Below are 25,960 nucleotides of genomic sequence, written 5' to 3' on the forward strand. Positions count from 1 at the left end.
AAAATGATTTCAAGCTAGTTGGTTTCATTGACAGTGATTGGGCAGGAAGTGTCGATGACAAAAAGAGCACGTCACGATATGTTTTTCATTTGGGTTCTAGAGCCATTTCATCGGCCTCCAAGAAGCAGCCAATAATGTCACTGTCAACAATAAAAGATGAATATCTAGCCACAACAATAGTAGCATCTCAGGTAGTTTTGATGAGAAGGATGTTGAGGGATCTTTGCCACAACCAAGAGGGAAGGACAACTATTTTTTGTAGCAACACATTAGCAATTTCATTATCAAATATTTTTATCTTTCACAAAAGGACCAAGCACATTGATGCTAAATATCATTTTATTAGAGAGTTGATTAATAATGATGAAATTTTGTTGTAGCACTACAGGTGAGAGGAACAATTTGTTGATATTTTCACAAAGCCCTTAGCACGTGGAAATTTAATTTATCTTAGAGGCTATTTGGGAATTGTCAATGGCAGTAGTTTTGATTAAGGGGGAGTGTTGGAAATATTAATCCTAACCACCACCTCAAACACACTAGCAAACACCATGCTTGCCGATTCAACTACTGCATGGTTGCGATTTTGTTTGCAGACGAAAGAAGTAAAGTGAGAGCAAAAGTAGAGCATTGATAATTCTGCAACACAAAAAAGAGTTTAAGCCATTTAATTTAGTTTGGTACGTAAATATGGGCAAGAATTCACTACGCAACTGTTGCTGACACTCCATAAGACCTGTAGGTTTAGAAAACCATCTATTATGTAAAATTTCCCATGTTATGTATTAAATATTTTCTTTGTCATGTATTAATCTCGAATTTGTATGTTGAGATAAATATAAATGTAAAAGTCATTTTTCATGGTTGGGAAAGTGAGAGAGCGAAAGAGGGTGAAAGTCTATGAGGTAGTGAGAGAAAATCATGGAGGAAATATTGGTGGGTGCATGAAAACCAATCTTACAAAGTTTTACAGACATTTACTTCGCAACCCCAGTGATGCGTAAATCACAGTAAGTTTTTTGTGTTTTTCACTTGGAGATGCACCCTCCATTTATTACACGAACTTATTTTCCTATGTTTGAAATATAATACAAAGTATTTATGTTGTGGTGGTCTTAAACATTCAAGAGTAACTGTAACCCTTTTTTGTTTTACTCTGGTTTGTCGTGTAGTTGTGATATCCTTGCCACTTTGTGGTTGCGATATCCTTGCTGCAACTGAAGTTGTCTTTGCCGTAATCGATTTTTGAGCTAGAATGTTTTAATTAATTCCCTGCGTGGTTGTGATATCCTTGCCGTAATCGATTTCTAAGCCAGACTCCTCTCCTTTGCCCCTAAAATTTTTCTAACAGTGAGGAGGTTAGCTCCAGCATCCTCCAGGTTTTCCTTTAGTACTCCATGCCATTATGATTAGCCCATCACCTTCTATGCGGAATTCATTTTGTGGGTTCTAAGATCAACAACAACTAAGGGAGATGAAAAATAACTCATGGTTCATTGAATTTTTCCTAAATTTTATTCCTCAATTTCTAACTTGACTTAGGGTTTGTCTCTCCTTTTTCTAGTAACAAATATCCCTTAGGGTTCCTCAACTAGGCACTCTTCCTACGTTAATCATCATGACACTTGACTCAATTAGATTGACACATGAGGGGTTTTTTTTCCTTATTGTTCTTTTGTATTTCGTTAATATTCCATGTTTGTAATTGTTCATTTTACACTGATAATTTTTGTGTCCTTTCCTTTATTTTTAGCTTATTCCCCCTTCTTGGGGCAGTAAAGAAAACAAGATAGAAAACTCTTCTTGATAGTAAGACTGTGACTCCCCATGGGCTATTGCCTTCTAGGATGGATAATGACTGGAGAGCTACCCCTATTCCTCACCATAACACTTTTTAACACAACTGCTAAATGTTTTCTTTAATTTTTAATTCTTTTTGCAAACTACATGTGGTCTTGACACAGGTACCGACCCATACGACACTTCTCTTCTTTCCATTCTTCTTGAAAGATTACGTAGTTCATCAGGATCTTACCTATGAATACACTCTTATAGTTCTTCGTTTCCTCGCTTCTACGTCTCTAACCTATCGGTTAGGACACAACTATTTGATATTGAGATTTGGGAAGGTTATTTCTATGTAGTTGGGTCATTATGGCAACATTTAGTTCTATAGGGGTTTTTCTCTGTGTAATATAGTTATCATATTACGGTGAACTCGAAAGAGGGTTTCCTCTTTCCACTATATATTAGAGAAGATTATGGCCATTCAGTAGCCTTGGAACTCTCTCTTTATTTTATTGTAAAACACCGTTACTATTTCTCCCTTTCGCTTATGTAAGGGCGCAACCATCTTTTCTTTTTTAACAATGGTAGGGTCATTTAGTTACAACTGCTAAATGTATCATTTTATTTCTAGTTATATAACTAATGCATGGAGGCTATACATTTCTTTTAATTACACTAATAGGCGTCCCTCCTATTGGAGTTGGGCACTTTAATAATTTTCTTAATTAATCTTTTTGATCAGATGGCCTAAATTGAAAGATGCCAGTATATTCTAGTGGTTGCCACTATATCAACGGATAGAATTAATACCACTAACTTACTTGCATGTCTAAATCACATGTTTAAAGCATACATAAATTAATTTTTTACAAAGAATGATTAAAAATTTATTGTACCTCTTGTTGATAACCAAGTATGTTAATTAGTGAGAAATGTATTTAAAAAATTTATAAAATATATATTCAAACTAGCATTGATTTTGAAACGTATGTATGTTTACATTCTTAAACTTATGGCTCTTCAACCTTTGCCAAGTGTTTTCACAGCACTAAGAAATATATTTAAAACAAATTATAAAACATATATTCAAACCTTATTCAAAAACGTATGTCTATTCACATTCTTAAACTTATTCCTCTTCAACCATTTGCCAAGTGTTTTCTTCCAGTACGTCAGCTAAACTGAATGGTTTCCTATGCATTACTAATTCCCTCACCCATTTCATGGTTAACTGGTTGTGTTACAGGCTGAAGAAATTTTAATTTGTTTGATCGGCTGAAGAAAGTTTAATTTGTTTGATCTTTTCAGCTCAACTTCTACTAGATATCATGTAAAGTGAGTGGCTACCTATGGGTTACTAATTCCCTCACCCATTTCATGGTTAAAGGTATGCATTACAAGCAGAGGCAATATGAATTTGTTTGATCTTTTGAGCTCAACTACAGAGCTCATTTCAGGTTTTTTTTTTTTATTACTGGTTATTTATATTGATTTTAGATGGTGTTTTAGTAGAAGTCAAAAAGATCGCAGTCCATATATTCAAACACCAGGCAGAGAGAAAGCTTTCGACCTTCAATCTATTCGATCTCCACAGCTAGCAGTCTACAACATATAAAAATAAATAAAAGAGCAAAGCAAAGAGTTCTTTCAATATTTTAGTGCATCATCCGTTATAGACTGATAGAACAGAAAAGGAGCAATATGAACTGTCGTGTGAAAATTAGAAATATATTCGTACTTGATAATGTGTTTACAACGAGGGAGCATATTGAGAGTTGTGATTTCTCTGAAAGAAATAGTAGGAAATCCTTCCTCCATAATATCTACATGACTTTTCTTGATAGCCACAATCTGACCAGTTTCCCTCAGTTTCACCTTGACGACACTCCCGTATGTTCCCTCCCCGATTTTATGTATAAATTGATACTTGTCCATGTCTTCTTTCTGCTCTTTTTACTAAGAGGTGATTTGGTAACTTAAACTGCACTCGACTGGAAAAGAGAGGAGATTTCCATTTCTTAACGCAGTGCACTTCACAATGTGTATATGATCTGTCTCTACCTAAAATCAGCACATATTTAGTGAATTCCAAGTCGATCAAACGAAATGAGACGACTGTTTATCTTAACTTGTAATTCGGTAGCGGATTTTGATTAAGGAAGAAACCATAGAAATCAAGAGGTTGCTTCTCTAGTTAATTAATTTTCATTTGCAAATTCAGTAATGTCAAATGAGACATTAAGCTAAGACTAATTATTATTATCTATTAGAAGTTTAAGAGTCATGTTTAATATCAAAATAAAAATTTATAAAACAATTATTTTCTTCATAATATATAGGACGCCAAGCACTGCTCTACAACTTAATATGGCAATGAGTAAAAAAATATTTAATGCATTATACAATATAATATCATAACAACATTTCAAAATGAAACCAAACTTCTAGGAGGAAACCCTAACTGTGAGATTTGTTTTCACCAAAACGTTGTCTCCATGAAACAAATGGTCATAACCAGAAGAATTTACACATATTGCAACCACAACCCAAAAATTCATGAGAATGAGATCAGATGATTAGTCATCATAGTATTGTTTGCTTCACAGAGATCACCTTTCACTTATCAACAAAAATTGTATATAAGCTTTCAATGATTTTCTTCTTCACTTAATGCCATTGGAAGAATCACTGTACACATATTTACATATTTACACAAATAGGAGTCCCTCCCATTGGAGTTGGTCTAAGTTTTGAACCAACTAATGTGGTTCATCCTCAGGACAAATAACATTTGTTGGATGTTTCACACCATTTGTCATGAGGATCAACCACATTAGTTGGTTCTAAAAGTCCCTCAAACCTGTACAATGTGATTAATCCCAAAAACAACCTTATTATCAATAAAAAATAAATAACATATTAATTTTTTGATAATTAATTTAATAATACAATGCATTAATATATTAATATTTAATATTTAATATATTGTAGGTTTGAAATTGAGATTTGGTACAATTGACATATTCTATTTTCTATCTTTCAAATCAATCTACGATGAAAAAATCTTTAGGGAAATATTGTAAATAAAATCATATAAATATATGAAATGGAATAGAAATAAATATGGAGGAGATACATTTTTTTTTTAGCCCCACTATTTATACTTATTATAACACTAGGGTTTTGGACATTGATTTTAATACAAAACATAGGTTTAATTTTATTATTTCAAAATTTGTAATCTAATGTATTGCAATCTCAAAATTTAACTTAAGGTGCTAATTTTTTTTATTAAAGTGGTTTCATAGTTTTTTAGTTACAAAAAAATAATGAGGAATTTGATATACATTTATTTGATAATAATAATTTTTAATTTAATATACAATGATTTTATAAACAAATACAATGTTTTAATGGACATTTATTTTAATACAAAAAATTGGCTTAACCTATAATGGTTCCAAATCATTTTAATAGAATCCATTTTTAGTCTTTAACACCCTAATCAATACAATAATGTGTAGTTTAACATACATTACTTTTAAATAATAATTTGTAATCAATACAATATTGTGTAGTTCAATGTACATTACCTTTATATGATAATTTGTAATTTAATATAATATAAAATGATTTAATGCAAAACATTGTTTTAATATATAATGATTTTATATGTTATTTTGTAATTTATGTGATTTAATATATAGTGATTCATCTATTATAAATGTTATAAATAATAATTTAATTAATGTTTTTAATAATAAAAATCAATGTTAGATCTTAGACTTTTGTGATCCATATTGATAATAAGGTTGTCTTAGGGATTAATTACATTTTATAGATTTGGTGTATGATTTGAACCAACTAATGTGGTTCATCCTCACAACAAATCACATTTGTTGGATGTTTCACGCCATTTTTCGTGAGGATCAACCATATTAGTTGGTTCCAAAAGTCGACCAAATCTCTACAATGTGATTAATCGGAAAAACAACCTTATTATCAATAAAAATTAAATAACATATTATTTTTTTGATAATTACTTTAATAATACAATGCATTAATATACTAATGTTTAATATTTCATATATTGTAGGTTTGAAGTTGATATTTGGTACAATTGACATATTAGATTTTGTATCTTTCAAATCAATTTAGGATAAAAAAAGCTTAAGGGAAATATTGTAAAGAAAATCATATAAACACATGAAATGGAATAGAAATAAATATGGAGGAGACACAGTTTTGTTTCGCCCCATTATTTATACTTATTTCAACACTAGGGTTTATATCCATAGTCAACCATGGACAATCATGAACAATCATGGTCAATCATGGTTAGCCATGGTTGATGATGATCAACCATGTTTTATAGAATCAAACATGGTCAACCATGGTCAATCATGGTCAAACATGTTTGAATGTCATGTTGTAACAAAAATTGTCTCGATATGAAAATCAACCATGATCAACCATGGTCAAATGCTGCATTATGACAAATATTGTATAGATATGAAAATAAACCATTGTCCAACATGGCATTTTCATAAGGATTGTCTGAATATGAAGATCAACCATGGTTACTCATGTTTACTTTAGTGTTTATAATATTTATCTTACTGTTTATATACATTGGGTTTATAATATTAGTCCCTTGGGCTTAATCTTATTCCCTTAGGTTCGTAATCCCTTGGGGTTTTAGTATTAATCCCTTGGGTTTTCTATTCCCTTGGGTTTATAATATCAATCCATTAGGTTTATAATATTAATCATGGTGAACGATGGTCAATCATAGCTAGCCATATTCAACCATGATGAAACCATATGGATATGGAAATCAACCATGGTCAACCATGGTCCAACATTTTTTTCTCATAAAGATTATCTTGATATAAAAATAAATCATGGTCAACCATGGTTAACCATGGTTCGACATTGAATTGTGACAAGAATTTTCTCCATATCGAAATAAATCATGGTCAACCATGTTTATTTTAGGTTTTATAATATTCATGTTATGGTTTATATACATTGGGTTTATAATTTTTATACCTTAGGTTTATTATTCCCTTGGGTTTGTAATATCAATCCCTTAGGTTTGTTGATGTAAGTGTTCATATTCCTAGGGTTGAATATTATTCAATAATAGTCAAACATGGTCAACCATGGTCTAATGTCACATTGTGACAAGGATTGTCTCAATATGAAAATAAAATATGCTCAAACATGTTTATTTTAGTATTTTTAATATTTATATTAGGGTTTTTATACCTTGGGTTTATAATATTTGTCCCTCGGGTTTAATATTATTCCCTTAGGTTCATAATCCCTTGGGGTTTTATTATTAATCCCTTGGGTTTATTGTTCCTTCTCGCTTTTAATATCAATCTCTTGGGTTTATTATTCCCCAGTCAACCATGGTTTATTATGATGTCAACTGTGGTCAACCATGGTCCAACATGGAATTGTGATAAGGATTGTCTATATATTTAAATCAAGCATGGTCAACCATGTTTATTTTAGGGTTTATAATATTCGTGTTAGGGTTTATATACCGTGGGTTTATAATTTTTATACCTTAGATTTACTATTCCCTTGGGTTTATAATACCAATCAATTGGGTTTATTGATGTCAATGTTTATATTCCGAGGTTTTTAATGTTATTCAACAATGGTCAACCATGTTCAAGAATGGTCAACCATGGTTCAAAGTTGCATTATGACAAGGATTATATTATTTTGTTATTTTTAATATTTATCTTAACATTTTTATACCTTAGGTTTATAATATTAGACCCTTGGGCTTAATATTATTCCCGTAGGTTCATAATCCCTTGGTGTTTTAGTATTAATCCCTTGGGTTTATTATCCCTTATCGCTTATAATATCAATCACTTGGATTTATTATTCCCTAGTCAACCATTATTGGTTATGATGTCAACCATGGTCAACCATGACCCAACATGGAATTGTGATAAGGATTGTCTCAATATGAAAATAAAAGATGGCCAATCATGTTTATTTTAGTTTTTATAATATTTATCTTAGGGTTTATATACATTGGGTTATAATATTAATCCCTTGAATTTAATATTATTCCCTTGGGTTCATAATCACTTGGGATTTTAGCATTAATCCCTTGGGTTTATAATATCAATCCATTCAGTTTATAATATTAATGATTATCAATGATGGTCAATCATAACCAACCATATTCAATGATGGTCAAACAAGGTTGGATATGGAAATCAAGCACAGTCAGCCATGGTCTAATGTTGCATTCAACAATGATTGTCTCGATCTAAAAATCATTCATCGTCAACCATGGTTGAACATGGGACAATGTTGCATATTTGTGACAAGGATTGTCTCTATATGGAAATCAACATAGTCAACCATGGTCAACCATGTTTATTTTAGGGTTTATAATATTTATGATAGGGTTTATATACCTTGGGTTTATAATTTTTATCCATTAGGTTTATCATTCCTTTGGGTTTATAATATGAAGCGCTTGGGTTTGTTGACCTAAGGGTTCATATTCCTAGGGTTTAATCATATTCAACCATGGTTAACCATAATAAGCCATGGTCAACCATGGTCCAATGTCACACTATGACAAGGATTGTCTTAATATGAAAAATAACCATGCTCAACCATGTTTATTTTAGTATTTGTACTATTTATCTTAGGGTTTTTATACCTTGGGTTTATAATATTAGTCCCTTGGGTTTATATTATTCCCTTGGGTTTATATTATTCCCTTAGGTTGATAATCCCTTGGGGTTTTAGTATTAATCACTTGGATTTATTATTCCTTCGGGTTTATAATATCAATCCATTGGGTTTATTATTCCCTTAGGTTTACAATATCAATCAAGGTCAACCATTGTCAACTATGGTCAGTCATGGGGTTTTAGTATTAATCCCTTGGGATTATAGTTGGGTTTACCAATGTTGGGTTTATAATATTAGTCCCTTGGGTTTAATATTATTCCATTGGGTTCATAATCCCTTGGGGTTTTAGTATTAATCCCTTGGGTTTATGTTTCCCTTGGGTTCATAATATCAATTCCTTAGGCTTATAATATCAATCATGGTCAACCATGGTCAACCATAACCAACCATGGTCAACTTTGGTCAATCATCGTCCGATCTCGCATTATGAAACAAATTGTCTCCACTTAGGGTTTATATGCCGTGGGTTTATAATATTAGTCCCTTCGGTTTAATATAATTCCCTTAGGTTCATAATCCCTTGGGATTTTAGTATTAATCCCTTGGGTATATTGTTCCTTTGGGTTTATAGTATCAATCACTTGGGTTTACTATTCCCCAGTCAACGGTGGTTTATTATGATGGCAACCATGGTCAACCATGGTCCAAAATCGAATTGTGATATGGATTATCTCAATATGAGAATCAACAATGGTCAATCATGTTTATTATAATGTTTATACTATTTATCTTAGGGTTTATATAGGTTGGCTTTATAATATTAGTCCCTTGGGTTTGATATTATTCCCTTGTGTTCATTATCCCTTCGTGTTTTAGTATTACTCCCTTGGGTTTATCATTCCCTTAGGTTTATAATACCAATCATGGTCAACCATTGTTAATCATAGCCAACTATGGTCAACCATCATTGAATGTCGCATTGTGACAAGGATTGTCTCACCATGAAAATAAACCATATTTCTTTTAGTGTCTATAATATTTTATTTTGGTTTACCAATGTTGGGTTTATAATACTACCAATTGTCCCAAAAGGTACAAAGAGAGGTCGATAGGATTATTAAATTAAAATAGTTGAATTTCTCTAGAAGAGATGTTGGCTCAAGCCTAACGAATGAGCAATTTGAGTTGGCTAAAGGCCTTCTAATTGTTTTTTATTATAGTAAAATTATATTGATAATTCATTAGTTTTACTTTCAAAAGCTTGAAGGAATTTGAAGAGCAGGTATAGAATTGCTTTGTGGGATTTGATCCCAAAATCCTTGATTTGTAGATATATACTCAATGAAATGTTAATTGGTTGAAACCCTGAACAAATGTTTGATATAAGAAAATAAGCCAAAAAGGTTGAAAGTCTTAATTGGTTTGTGGAAAACCTTGTTTTCTTGGACTTGATCATTGTGCAATTACTTTTCTTTAGATGTTTTTCTTATATCTATATTACACGGAACACATTGAATGTCTTATTTCATTTTAGAGTAAGTTAATTACCCCATTCTCTGTAGATTAATTGTTTATATTCAATTGTTGAAGAATTTTCCGGAGCGATCGGATTTAGAGCTGCGTGAGCACCCTGCGACTGTGCATCTCTGCGTCTGAGGCCGTGAGGACTCAGTCTTCTTCGCATGGTGTTGTTCCTGCGGGGTGTCGTATCGATGGTTCGGCCTTTGCTGCATTTTTCTGGGGCTTCCTCCGTGGAGATCTGGGGGCTATGTCCGCTGATCTTGGGTGAGTTCGATTAGATCGAGCTTTGGCTGCTTCAATGGAGACTCCTTCGCCCCCTCTCTCAGAAGTCGAGGCTTTTGTCAATGTGCTGAGCTCTCTTCCTAAAAATAAAATGATCGAGGCTTCGAAATTGGTAAAGCGCCTGGATGACATCCCTGAGATCTCACTTCCCCCTTAGAAGCCGATCCAGGTCGCCCTCTCTCTAGTAGAGCGGTCTTTGGTTGAGCAGTTTACTGGGCTCTGGCCCTCCCCAAAAAATACGGAGAGCTGGGTCACAAGGAACTGGGCGCCACTCCAAAAATAGAGTCACTTCGTATTTCCTGGGGAAGGGTTTCTTCATGTTTGAATTTGCTGAAAAAGAAGATAAGGAGCTGATATTTCACAATGGCCCCTATTTCATGAGCCCTCAAGGGCTGTATCTCAACAAGTGGACGCCCGAATTTGATCCAGTAGTTGACGTCCCCTCAGCCATCCCTGTGTGGGTTCGTTTTTCCAACCTGCCAATGCACTGCTGGAACTAGGAATCCCTCAAGCACATCGGAAACACCTTAGCTAAATTCATCGATCGTGCCAACAACAAAGATCAATTTGATTGCGCTAGAATCTTTGTTGAATTTAACCTTGAGGTGAGTTTGCCCGAGGCAATAAAGCTTAGGGTCGGAGGATGAACGCATGTTCAAAAGCTGGATTACGAGCAGCTTCCGTTCAAGTGCAGGAAGTGCCATGTCTATGGCCATTTTGCTAGAGGCTGTCCAAAAAAAAGTGAAGCAGAGAAAGGCAAGGAGGAAGGATGGACGCAGGTTAAAAGAACCAAAAACAAAGCCCCAAGAACTGGTAACAACAATACCAAAGCTCCCTAGACTAGCTTTGGGTCCCAAATCCCTCACATGGAAGAACAAGGTAATAAATTTATCCAGTTAAGTCTAGCACTAGAGGACTCTCAAGGAATAGAGATACTGAATGAAGAACCACCCCTCAAAGAGCCCCCATCGGAGCCAAAGCAAGTCGAAAGAAATGTAGACAGAATGGAAGAGATACCCTCAGAAGAGGCTGAGGAAGTGCAAAGCTCGGAGGACTTAGAAGAGGAAGGAGAAATAGCAGGTTCACAATCCTCGGACAGAAGATCATTGAGAGGCTGAAAAACTGCTGACAAAAAAAGGGAGCAGAAGACTTACAAAGACAAATTGCAAGGAAGTCAGCCTACCCTCAAGAAAATCTTGGCTAAAACACCGAAGATGACTAGAAATCAGCTCGAGAGCTCTAAAGGAGCTCCCCACACCAAAAGCAAGTGATGAAGATCATCTCCTGGAACTGTAGGGGTATGGGGAGAAAAATAAAAGAAGTCAAAAGTCTGATAAGATCCGAATCTCCTGACATACTCCTCATCCAGGAGACTAAAATGGAGGATGAGGCCTTCCTCCATATTGGAAAAAATCTATGGAAGAGAAGTGAAGGGCAAGCAATCTCAGCTCAGGGTGCCTCAGGAGGCCTAGGCACCCTTTGGAACGCAAACAAATTCTCAAAGATTAAAGAGGTTACCAACTTACATTGGCTGTTCACAAAACTGAAACATGTGGACACAGAGGAGTCCCTCAGTCTCTTTAATGTGTATGCTCCAGTTAGCGTAGGAGATAAAAAGAGCTGTTGGGATTCCATTAGAGGACTGACAGATTCTGAAGATCTAGCAAACATCATCATTGCCGGAGATCTAAATCTCACATTAACTTTGGCTGAAAAATGTGGAGGAAGCATAGTAAGGGATCCAGCGCGCGAATGGGTGGAGGATCTGCTCCAGGATTGGGATATGATCGACATCAAACCCTCATCGGGCAAGTACACCTGGTCCAACAGAAGGCTCGGTCCGGGTCACATAGTGGTAAGGTTAGACAGATTTCTTGTTCAAAGTTCTTTCCTTCTTCTTGGTTTAGAATCTAGAATGCACATCCTTTGTTGCAGTGTATCTGACCATAGGCCCATCAAACTTGACCTTGTGGCCCATATGGATCAAGGCCCTATCCCTTTTAAATTCAGTCCACTTTGGGTCAAGGAGCAGTCCTTTATGCAATTAGTAAAAGACACGTGGAAGCAACCTGTCAACGGCTCTGCCTTCTACATTTGGGAGGAAAAGCTTAGGAGAGTGAAAGCCGCATTAAAATCTTGGGTTAAAACCCTTCCTAACCCATCAGTGGAAAGGAAGAAGATTCAAGAATGCCTCAAGAACCACCATCTGAAAGCAGAAAATGAAGTGATCACAAAAGAATCCCTTGACAAGGAGGCAGAACTTCAGCAAAAGCTCCTTAAAGCAAGCTTGGCCGAGGAAGAGTATTGGAGGGTCAAATCTCGTAGACTTTGGCTCAAGGCAGGAGATAGGAACTCTGCTTTCTTTCACAAGCAAGCCCAAGCTTGGAAAAATTTCAACTCTATCTCTGAAATCAAGGAAGAGAACACCATCCATAGAGATATTCAAAGTATAAAAAATGTTGCCTTCCTTCACTTGAAAAATCTGTACAGTGTAAAAGAGGACCTGGGGCAGACTTCAAATTTAGCAAATGAGGTGCCCACCCTGATTTCAGGCAGAATGAATCAACCTTTGGAAGCAGAAGTCACTAATGAGGAAATCAAAACTGCCCTTTTCGCCATGGAGCCTGATAAGGCCCTGGGCCCAGACGGCTTCACTACCAGATTCTTGCAGAGCTATTGGCAGATTGCGGAGAAATATTTATGCAGAATGGTTCGGAAATCTCAAAATTGTCAGAAAATAGGAGGAAGCACCAACTCAGCTTTCTTGGCCCTCATCCCTAAGGAAAAAGTCGCCAACACCTTCTCCCAATTTCGTCCTATCTCCCTTTGCAACATAGGCTACAAACTGATAACAAAAGTGATTGCCAACAGGTTGAAAATCATCCCCCCTTCCATTATTCCAGAGAACCAGGGAGGTTTTATTCAGGGAAGGAAGATAGTGGACAAATTTATCCTAGTACAAGAGGCGATTCACACAAGCTTGACCCTTTAAGAGAAAGGAATGGTTGTCAAATTGGACCTGGAAAGTGCCTTTGACAGAGTGAGGCACAGATTTCTGTTGGATGTCTTGCACAAATTTTGGTTTGGAACCAAATTCATCACCTCGATCAAGGCATGCATCAGTGAGCCATGGATTGCCCCTTTAGTGAACGGGAGGGCCACGGACTTCTTCAAAGCCTCCAAAGGGCTTAGGCAAGGGTGCCCTCTATCCCCCTTGCTTTTTGTTCTTCAGGCTTCTGTCCTCAGATTCCTCTTGAATAAAAAATAGGTAGGCCAAGAAATGATGGGACTTAACATTGCAAGAGGTGTCAAAAGCATAAATCATGCTCTGTTCGCGGACGAATCTCTACTGCTGGGCGCTGCCTCCTTACTCTTGGCCCAAAGATTCAAAGAAGTGGTGGATGCTTATTATGAGGACTCAAGAAGTAGTCTCAATAAATGAAAATGTCACATTTTCTACTGGAATGCACTGATCAGAATGATTCAAGCCATTTCTAATTGTTTTGGTTTTTCAGCCTCCTCTGCTTGGTCATCCTTCAAGTATCTGGGTCTCCATGTCTTCCAAAAAAGAGCCTTCAGTAGAGATTGGCTGCCCCTGCTGGAAAAATTCAAGTCCAAAATTCGCTCTTGGGGATTCAACTGGCTCAATTTAGCAAGTAAGACAGTGCTAATAAAAGTTGTCCTAAATAGTCTTCCCATCTATCAGGCTGCAGTCATGATGGCTCCTATTGGCATCACGAGGAAAATGGAGGAATATATAAGGAATTTTTTTTAGAAAGGTGGTAAAGCAAATGAGAAGAGAATCCCATTAATAAGCTGGGACACAATCTCCTTGCCCATAATGGAGGGCGGGATGCACTTCAAGAACATCAACAAACAAAATATTGCTTTGGGGGCAAAACTGGTATGGAGGATCATCACTCCAAATCCGGGTTAGGCTCAGCTTGTGTTATGGAAAAAGTACTTCCGTGAGCAGAGAGCATGCTGTCTGCACAATCCTATCACCACCCCTAGTACTATGATCCACAAGTTGTGTGAAAAAGCCTCTATCTTAATTAAACAGCATGCGAACTGGATTTCGGGAAATGGAAAGCGTATCAACATTTGGGAGGATCACATTATGGGCAGCGACCCCATTGCCGAGGATCGCTCTCTAGTCTCGCTAAAAGTCTGGATGGATAGTGCAAGCATCAAAACATTGTGGGACTTATCCCTATGGGAAAATAATAACTGGCAGAGATGGAGAAACCTGGAGGTGCCAACGCAAATATCCAAAGAATACACCACCTTCCTCGCCCATTTAAAAGGCAAAGCTCCATTGGATATCAGGAAAGCAGATGCTCGAGGATGGGGATCAATCCCGGGTAGTTACACAGTATCGCAGGGCTATAAACAGCTTAATCAGCACTCGAATGCGCCACCTGACCCGAAGCCCTGGCATGAGATCTGGTCTCATACAACGTTCCCCAAGATAGATATCTTCTGCTCACTCCTTTGTCATCACAGGATCCTGACAGAGGACAGACTTCGTAAAAGAGGCATAATTGGTCCCTCACGCTACCCACTGTGCGAAGACCACGAAGAAATTGTCGCTCACTTGATGCTCTCCGGTAAATTCACAACTATTCTTTGGAAGGAGGCATTAAGCCCTTTGAATTCTGACTTTGATCCTCCAAATCATTGCTCAGAATTGTTTTCAAACTGGAAGCGCTTATATCCTGGTGGCATTTCTCAGAATCCGCATGTTAAAAACACCTAGCTCGCCCTCCCCAAATTAACCTGCTGGCACATTTGGTTGGAAAGAAACCAAAGGATCTTCAATGACAAAAGGAGCGACCCCAAGACAATCTGGGTCAAAATCAAAAGCCACCTGAAAGAGTGTCTGGGAGAACAGCTAGATAGTGCAGACCTTAGTGACCAAGACACTGTTTGGGGAGCCTCTTTGGGCCTTCAGTTCGTTGATAATATCAGGCTCCCCCCCCTCTAAAGCACTAGCAAATCCGCCTCAATGCTACAAAATTCGTTGAGTTTTGCAGAAAGAAGGCAAGGAAAACTCTCTTCTTTGAAGGTGCTGCAAAAGGTAGCCCCAGCAATTTCGGAGCAAGTGGTGTTGTTAAAAACGCAGAAGGAAAAACTAAATCTAGATATGCTTGGGGAGTGGGCTTCAACTCCAGCATTCAAGCTGATGCTATGGCTCTCCTTCAGGGGCTCAAGATGCTCATATTTCTGGGAATCAAAGATGCAATTATTTTTTGGGATTCTCAGTCCATTATAATGGCCATGGTGGTTAATTCCTTTCCTTCAGATTTAAGATTATCAAGACTCCTGAGCAGAATTAGATTCCTAACAAACACCTTTTAGAATTTGGAGTTTCTACATGTAAAGAGAGAAAATAACAAAGAAGCTGATGCTGAAGTTAACAAAGCAGTTCTTCTCCCCCCTAGAGCGCTCCTAAGAGACGGAGACGAAGGCTGGGATCCCATCCCTTAACCGTCAGTTTAATATGTTTTACTGTCTTTTATTGAAGCAGTTTGTCTGTATCTGCAAGCTAGGAAAGATAGATAAAGCCACAAGAATTACAGCTAGCAAAAATTGCAGACTCATTAGAAAGGAAGTCAATTGGTTCCTGACAGATGAGAAATCAGATCTCTGTCTACCTCATTGTAATCTGAATTAAGGCTTTCTAGCCAAGAATCAATACATCAATCTAATTGTTTCTATAAAAATAAAAAAAAGTTAATTACCCAAAATTAAGAAACCTCTATAGATGGCCAAGCATCTATGAAGCTTTCTAGTGACCAAGGCAATAACCACCATGACTATCCCCTACCATTTGACAATGCTTCTCTACTCAACCCGATTGAATACTTAGGGAGCGAAAAGCAAGCCAATTAAACAAACAAATTTCCTTTGGAAAGAATTATGCATATACATAGAGCAAAATCCAAATACTCTACCAAGAAGAAAGAAAGTTGTCCACACAAATTTTCATTTTTACTTTATGGAAACTTATGATTCGCTATGTTAATAAATCCAAAACATTCTTAATGTAAATAAACGTTTAGATGAAAAGGATAGAAGAAAATAACATTGTAATATATTATAAGCTCATAGATATATCGAATCCCGAGAAGTTTTGAAGCCTTGACGCCCGCCTCAAATAACAAAAAAAGATATTTAACAAATTAAAATAAGCATATGGAGTGATGAAACAATCAATAAGTACCCAACAACAGGGCAATTAACATTATATATGTTACGATACACACTGAAATTCAAATTACCTTTAAGTACCTGCAATGTTAGAATATACATCGTTGAATTCAAAGTATCTTCAAATATTAGAATATACATTGTTGAATTCAAAGTAGTTTCAGAATTTCAAATCCCATTGTAAATGCTAGATTATATGCTACTGGATTTGGATTTGAAGTAACTTCAACTTCATATATATATATATATATATATATATATATTGCTCTGTAAATATATAATATGTGCCTAATGATGAGATTGCATCCATCACCTATAGAGATGGTGAGATACTGTTTACATTGCTTTCTTTCGAGGAAAAATGCGAGGTACTCTTTATTGCTTTTATTTTTAAGAAATTATTTATTTAAAAATATATATATTAACTCTTTTCTTTTCAATTGAACTTGATGGATCTAACAACACCCCATTTTCATCAATCCCAATAACCTCCCATGACTTAAGGTTACGATATCGGCACAAAATAACAATGCATGCATGCTTACCTTTGGCTTGTGAAACGGAATTTCATAAGACTGCATCATTGTCCTATAATTATCTGGTTTCCCTTTATCGATCATACCCTCCTCATTTTGAATTGATTCCACTTCCATTGCACCTCCATATTTGGCCTCTGAATCTACAGCCACGTGTTCAGATTCTCCAACGACTTCCATCTTTATGACTAGTCAGATTATCCCAAGTATCTCTGACACCGATCAAACAAATCTTATTTCATTAAGGCATGCCCTTCTGATCCATTGAGTTTAGCTATGATTCAGACCTGAACCACAGAAATTTCTAAAAATCAAAAGGCTTGGCAAAAAGTTCAATTTTGGAAAACAGAGGAGAACACCCCTGCCTCCTCCCAAAAAAAAACCAAACACCATCACACGGCTAATTAACATTATGCCTGTAAATAGGCAACTACCCTTTAAACACCCCTATTACCAATGATTCTGCACTTGTAATATTGTTAAGGTAAAATTACGATCGTAAATCTAGCACAAAGGTAAGTGCAGAAAAGAAGGAATTAAAATAACTGAAAATACTTAATATGCCTACATGCATGCAAAATTCCAAGCCATAACCTTTGTATTTGATGGCATGCAGCTCCCTCGATTAATGCATTCCCATCCCTAGACAAAATTCCACACCGTGACCTTCTGATTTGATAGAACGCAGCTAGCTTGCTTAGTGTACTCCGCTATCAACTATTTGATTGGAATTTCTAATCATGACTACTGACATAAGAGAGTAAGTGAACAGCTTTGATCACACGTTGCTATTTTGCAAACTGAACATGGCCATGATTTGTCATACGTCAAGAAAAGGAAGATTTCATTCGCATCATACCACAGCCACGCACTTTGACAGACTTAACTCAAGACCTGGGGAGGTTATGGTTAAATACAACATTTTATAACATAACCATGTGGACGTCATTAAAGAACAAGGCTCCAAAGCTAAATAATCTCCTACAAAGGCCAAGCAACCTAGAGACTGTTCAAGATTTCATCTTGTTTGCTTTGTCCTGACTCCTGATATGGCAGATACACTATTGGTTTGCATTTTATAATCATTTTAATTTGACCTTATATGTCCTATCCTCATATGGTAGAGTTGATATCAGTTTTCTTTGGGAAAAAGCCATGATGCCCTTTATTTCCAGCCACAACACAGTTGCTTTACTGCAGAAGCCTTTCTCAGTTTCAATTTGCCTACTCGTGCATGTGATGTTGTTTGCAAGGCATAGGAAAATAAAGCTTGTCTACCACTCCCATGCCATTGCTGACTTGTTGTGGCCCATCAAGGGCGCTCTTGATGGCTGGGGTCTGATGGACTTGAGTAGTCTCAGATCTACATATCCTGTGGGGGTGTGGTGTTTCCCCTCACACCCTTTCAGCATTTTATAGGTAATAGTTAATAGGTTAGTTGTGCTTCCTGACTAGACATATGTCACTCCTTCGCATGATGCCTGAAAATTTGCAAAGGAATAGTTTGATTTCTGTTTCACTACTAGGCTCATGCTGCACTCTTGCATGAAGGCATGTGTCTTCATTAAGGGGTGCAATTTGATTGTGTCTGGACTCTGTACAACTGTGTTTTGTAAATCACAGGATTCACTAGCTCATAGGTAGCCAATTTTAGTACTTAGGCCCAACGTTACCTGCCCTTTATATGTTTCTATGGGAAAAGCCTTTCTGCTATCCACCCTTTTTGCGTAATATGTTCATTGTACTGATATATTTTTTTATCGATAGAACTTGGAGGTGTGTTTAATATATACATGTGTGCACTATCTGGGCACACATGTATGTGTGTTTGGCCTCCCTTCTGTAGACACAAATTGAATTTAACAGCCCCATTCCTTACAATATTAGAGAAGCCTGCATACAATTTTGAATTCAATTACAAGAACTTCTGTTGCTTTGTACATCAGGCTGTGGTCTAGTGGAAACTTGAGAAGTTTTTGTTACAATGACACGGTTTCTAATCCTAACAGGCATGCTCCTCCCTTGAATGAGATTTGCCAGGTGTGGCTCTTGACTATATTGAATATTATTGAGGTATGCAGATTATGGTATGGTCTTGGCAAGTTACCAATTCTTCGCTCAAATGTGTGAGGGTCAGTAGAGCTTCTTACAAGGTTTACCATCCATGTAAAGATAATAGATTCTCGTTTATGAATAAATAAGGAATTTATTTAACCTATCGGAAAATTATGGTATGGTGCTAGAAAGGTACCAGTTCTTCGCTCAAATGTATGAGGGTGGGTAGATATCCTTTCCAAGTTTACCATCCATGTAAAAAAAATAGGTTGCCAGATATAGAATAAATAAAATAAATTATTTGGTTTTATGACGTTTCTTACTGCTGATAATGTGTACTTAAATTGAGGAGGTAGTGCATCAGATGGATCATCTATGAAAAAAAATTAAGCTTACGTGACTTTGGAGAAGAGTGTTGTATTTCCGTAATAGTCCAATGCTTCATCCATGAGCTTCTTATGCTCCTTCGAACCTTCAAGAAGACCCCTGAAATAACCCCTGTTCTCTAAGCTTCTCCTGAATGCCTCCCACCCAATATCTCTACTCCTCACTGCTTTTAATGCCGAGCTTTAGACTCCAGCAACCCCTGAGCCACTTAGTCTGTGTTCTGCATTCTCCATCTCGGACTGATAATGCGATCTCTGCTGATACATCATCTCAAATCCATAGCTTATCTTCATACCCAGTTCTGCCTCCTTGTAATTTGGAGACGACAGAGGCGGCATCAGATAGCAACGCGGTGCCTGAAAGGCTTGCTGCACGAGCTGAGCATACATGGCCCTTGACATCCTCACAGAGACATCTACCATCTCCTTATTGCCCAAAAACTTCTCCATCCGAGACGCCGCCTTCATGGAATCCACGTCCCAGTCATAAAAGGCCTCCACCGCCTTAGAAATCAAGTGCAGCTCGTGCTTCAAAACCTGAGCCATGCTCAGAGGAACTCAAACCCTGACCCTATGCATGTTAACCCTAGCTTTATCGGGATAACCTTTAATACAACTGTTTACAGCATTCTGAATAGCATCGCTAGCTCTGGTTTGCAAAAAAACACCCTTGAGACCCCACAAGGAGTCCCATACTAAGGGTTTCACCAGTAAATGGTAAACCTCTCCCGCAAAAGCGGACAAAGGCAGAATGTGAATTTCTCCCTGCCGAATAAAAGCCCTATTCCAGCGGTTTTCTGGCCGGAGCCATCCCAAACCCTAGCCGAAACACTAGGTATGCATTTCGTGATTTCGCGTAGAATAAAGACCATGAACCATTCGTCCTCTACGTTGTCTCCGTAATTGAGCCTGCTGTGAGGATGGGGAATGGAAGCCCACAGGTTCGAGTCCCGGAACTCTACCAGGAAGAAAGAAAGTTGTCCACACAAATTTTCATTTTTAATTTATGGAAACTTATGATTCGCTATGTTAATAAATCCAAAACATTCTTAATGTAAATACACGTTTAGATGAAAAGGATAAAAAAAATAACATTGTAACATATTATAAGCTCACAGATATATCAAAGTTAGAGATATGTATAGAGTACATTACAACATCACCATTGAAACCAAAAATACTCTTCTCATGATTCTGCTCACGAATCACGAGCACCTCAAATGTGTCAACCCTGTAGTTGATCTCTGATCGAATCCCAAGAAGTTTTGAAGCCTCGACGCCCGCCTCATATAACAAAAAAAGATATTTAACAAATTAAAATAAGCATACGTAGTGATGAAGCAATCAATAAGTACCCAACAACAGGGCAATTAACGTTATATATGTTACAATACACACTGAAATTCAAATTACCTTTAAGTACCTGCAATGTTAGAATATACATCGTTGAATTCAAAGTATCTTCAAATATTAGAATATACATTGTTGAATTCAAAGTAGTTTCAGAATTTCAGATCCCACTGTAAATGCTGGATTATATGCTACTGGATTTGGATTTGAGGTAACTTCAACTTCATATATATATATATATATTGCTCTGTAAACATATAATATGTGCCTAATGATGAGATTTCATCCATCACCTATAGAGATGGTGAGATACATTGCTTTCTTTCGCGGAAAAATGCGAGGTACTCTTTACTGCTTTTATTTTTAAGAAATTATTTATTTAAAAATATATATATTAACTCTTTTTTTTTCAATTGAACTTGATGGATCTAACAGCACCCCATTTTCATCAATCCCAATAACCTCCCATGACTTAAGGTTACGATATGGGCACAAAATAACAATGCATGCATGCTTACTTTTGGCTTGTGAAACAGAATTTCATAAGACTGCATCATTGTCCTATAATTATCTGGTTTCCATTTATCGATCATACCCTCCTCATTTTGAATTGATTCCACTTCCACTACACCTCCATAATTGGCCTCTGAATCTGCAGGCGTGTGTTCAGATTCTCCAGCGACTTCCATCTTTATGACCAGTCAGATTATCCCAAGTATCTGTGACACCGATCAAACAAATCTTATGTCATTAAAGCATGCCCTTCTGATCCATTGAATTTAGCTATGATTCAGACCTGAACTACAAATTGCTAAAAAATCAACAGGCTTGGAAAAATTTGTAAAAGATCAATTTTGCAAAACAAAGGAAAACACCCTCGCCTCCTCCCAAAAAAAAACCAAACACCTTAATCACATGGCTAATTAACGTTATGCCCGTAAATAGGCAACTACCCTTTAAACACCCCTATTGCCAATGATAAATCAAACCTAATTCTGCACTTGTAATATTGTTAAGGTAAAATTATGATAGTAGATCCAGCACAAAGGTAAGTGCAGAAAATAAGAAGGCCTTAAAATAACTGAAAATACTTAATATATCTACATGCATGCAAAAGTCCAATCCATAACCTTTGTATTTGACGGCACGCAACTCCGTGGATTAATGCATTCCCCTCCCTCAGACAAACGTCCACGCCGCGACCTTCCGATTTGATAGAACGTAGATCACTTACTTAGTGTACTCTGCTATCAATTATTTGATTGGAATTTCTAATCATGACTACTGACATAAGAGAGTAAGTGAACAGCTTTGATCACACCTTGCTATTTTGCAAACTGAACACAGCCATGATTTGTCATACGTCAAAAAAAGGCAGATTTCATTCGCATCATACCACAGCCACGCACTTTGACAGACTTAACTCAAGACCTGGGGAGGTTATGGTTAAATACAACATTTTATAACATAACCATGTGGACGTCATTAAAGAAGAAGGTTCCAAAGCTAAATAATCTCCTGCAAAGGCCAAGCAACCTAGAGATTGTTCAATATTTCATCTTGTTTGCTTTGTTCTGACTCTTGATGTGGCGGATACACTATTGGTTTGCATTTTATAATCATTTTAATTTGACCTTATCTGTCCTATCCTCATATGGCAGAGCTGATATCAATTTGCTTTGGGAAAAAGCCATGATGCCCTTTATTTCCAGCCACAGCACAGTTTCTTTACTGCTGAAGCCTTCCTCAGTTTCAGTTTGCCTACTGGTGCATGTGATGCTATTTGCAAGGCATAGGAAAATAAACCTTTTCTGCCACTTCCATGCCATTTCTGACTTGCTGTGGCCCATCAAGGATGCTCTTGCTGGCTAGGGTCTGATGGACTTGAATATTCTCAAATCTGCATATCCTGTGGGGGTGTGGTGTTTCCCCTCACACCCTTTCAACTTTTTATAGGTAATAGTTAATAGGTTAGTTATGCATCCTTACCAGACATATGTCACTCCTTCGCTTGATGCCTGAAAAGTTTCAAAGGAATAGTTTGATTTCTATTTCAGTACCAGGCTCATGCTGCACTCTTGCATGAAGGCATGTGTCTTCATTAAGGGGTGCAATTTGATTGTGTCTGGACTCTGTACAGCTGTGTTTTGTAAATCACAGGATTCACTAGCTCATAGGTAGCCAATTTTAGTACTTAGGCCCAACGTTACCTACCCTTTATATGTTTCTATGGGAAAAGCCTTTCTGCTATCCACCCTTTTTGCATAATATGTTCATTGTACTGATATATTTTTTTATCGATAGAACTTGGAGGCGTGTTTAATATATACATGTGTGCACTATCTGGGCACACATGTATGTGTGTTTGGCCTCCCTTCTGTAGACACAAATTGAATTTAACAGCCCATTTCTTACAATATTAGAGAAGATTGCATACAATTTTGAATTCAATTACAAGAACTTTTGTTTCCTTGTACATCAGGTTGTGGTCTAGTGGAAACTTGAGAAGTTTTTGTGACACAGTTTCTAATCCTAACAGGCATGCTCCTCCCTTGAATGAGATTTGCTGGGTGTGGCTCTTGACTATATTGAATATTATTGAGGTATGCGGATTATGGTATGGTCCTGGCAGGTTACCATTTCTTCGCTCAAATGTGTGAGGGTGGGTAGAGCTTCTTACAAGGTTTACCATCCAGGTAAAGATAATATATTCCCATTGATGAATAAATAAATGAATTTCTTTAATCTACTGGCATATTATTGTATCGTGTTGGCAAGGTACCAGTTCTTCGCTCAAATGTATGAGGGTGGGTAGATATCCTTTCCAGGTTTACCATCCATGTAAAAAAAATAGGTTGCTAGGTATAGAATAAATAAAAGAAATTATTTGATTTTATGACGTTTCTCACTGCTGATAATGTGTACTTAAATTGAGGTGGTAGTGCATCAGATGGATCATCTGTGAAAAAAAAATTAAGCTTACCTAACTCTGGAGAAGAGTGTGGTATTTCTGTAATAGTCCAATGCTTCATCCATGAGCTTCTTATGCTCCTTCGAACCTTCAAGAAGACCCCTCAAATAACCCCTGTTCTCTAAGCTTCTCCTGAATGCCTCCCATCCAATATCTCTACTCCTCACTGCTTTCAGTGCCAAGCTTTGGACTTCAGCAACCCCTGAGCCACTCAGTCTGAGTTCTGCATTCTCCATCTCTTGCTGATAATGCGATCTCTGCTGATACATCATCTCAAATCCACAGCTTATCTTCATACCCAATTCCACCTCCTTGTAATTTGGAGACGACAGAGGCGGCATTGGATAGCAACACAGTGCCTAAAAGGCTTGCTGCACAAGCTAAGCATACATGGCCCTTGACATCCTCACGGAGACATCTACCATCTCCTTATTGCCCAAAAACTTCTCCATCCAAGACGCTGCCTTCATGGAATCCACGTCCCATTCATAAAAGGCCTCCACCACCTTAGAAATCAAGTGCAACTCGTGCTTCAAAACCTGAGCCATGCTGAGAGGAAGTCGAACCCTGGCCCTATGCATGTTAACCCTAGATTTATCGGGATGACCTTTAATACGACTGTTTATAGCGTTCTGAACAGCATCGCTAGCTCTGGTTTGCACAAAACCACCCATGAGAGCCCGCAAGGAGTCCCATACTGAGGGTTTCACCAGCAAATGGTAAACCTCTCCCACAAAAGTGGACAAAGGCAGAATTTGAATTTCTCCTTGCCGGACAAAAACCCTGTTCCAGCTGCTTTCTGGCCGGAGCCATCCCAAACTCTGGCTGAAACACTAGGTATGCATTTTGTGATTTCGCGTAGAATAAAGACCACGAACCATTCGTCCTCTACGTTGTCTCCGTACTTGAGCCTACCGTGAAGATGGGGAACGGAAGCCCGCGGGTTCGAGTCCCGGAGATTGGAATTGAGAGTACAGGGACACGATGAGGTTACAGCAGGTTGAAGGTTGAATGATTCGTGTTGCCATATATAATCCTTAGCGAAATCTGAAATTGTGTCTAGACATTGTACTTGGAGTTCTTTCAATCGGGACTCGGTTTCTTCGGCTGACATCGAGTCTGATAATGCGAAGTCTAGGAAAATGGCGTAGAGAAGAGTGTCGTCGGGGATTCTCGCTCGGCCTGCCGAGTATTCGTATTCTTTGTCCATGGCTGTCATTGCTGCAAAAGCTTCACGCGCTCTGCTCCTAAAAATGATGTGCATTTTGTGTAGTTCAATGCGACCTTTCTTTCTTCTTTTTAGGGATTTTCCAATGGTACTTGCGATTGAAGTAAGGGCATGCATGTAGCCCAGTAGCCAGATGTCAAAACCTATCGGCCTAAAAATCAGCAGCAGAAAGCACGATTTGCACGCTTCAAATGAACGGTTGAAATTGTCTAACATAATCGAACGGAGCAGGGTAAAAGTGTTGACGAAAACATGATGCATTGGAAGGCCTATCGGCCTAATTAGGAAAGAACCAAAGTCGAAATATATCAAGATCTTGAGGGTACTCCTAGTTTGATCCGAGAAAACTCTTAATTCCTTCATTGAAATGCTCAAAGGTATAGAGTAGTGCGAACAATTAGACCAGCACAACCATATTGGTTCTGGTGATCTGAGTTTATGGAATTCTTGGTTGGCTCACATCAATGGTATCAGAACCCCATTTGATAGCCAAATCATATCAGGATTTTAGTTACAGTTCAAACTTCAGATTATTTACTTATATTCACCAATCTGCTTATCTTTTGAGGAATCCATGTGCTGAAATCCCTATTATTTAGTTGTGATTTTGAGAGTTGTGCCCACTACAAATCAAAATTTCACAATTTGATTTCCTTGATTTTCCAGTATTTTCAATGAAGTTACCTCTGCTATTGCTGAATTATCACTGTTATTACATAACTTTGTTGTTGTTGTTGTTGTGATGTTCAACCTGCTAGTAGTCCAGTGTTAGTGTAGTACTTGGGTCAACCTGCTATTATTACAGTGTTAGTAGAGTCTTTGCGTCTAGATCAGTATTGGGCACATAATAGTCAGGTTCCTAAAAAACTAGGTTCAGAACATCAAAACTGTGGTAGTTTATGATTGTCTGCTGCATCAAGTTTTGAGGATTTGCTCAGTGCCCACACAACAG

At 37.3% G+C, this 25,960-nt stretch overlaps 1 pseudogene; it reads right to left on the bottom strand.

Annotated features, from left to right (window-relative positions):
• Positions 1–23,788: 23,788 nt before the first annotated feature.
• LOC149250629 (protein ecdysoneless homolog pseudogene) lies at positions 23,789–24,990 on the bottom strand (annotated as a pseudogene).
• Between the last annotated feature and the right edge of the window lie 970 nt (positions 24,991–25,960).

Source organism: Pinus tabuliformis, chromosome 7 (assembly GCF_031772625.1).
Source record: "Pinus tabuliformis cultivar Carrire ecotype Pingquan chromosome 7, CPIR1, whole genome shotgun sequence".
NCBI lineage: Eukaryota > Viridiplantae > Streptophyta > Pinopsida > Pinales > Pinaceae > Pinus > Pinus tabuliformis.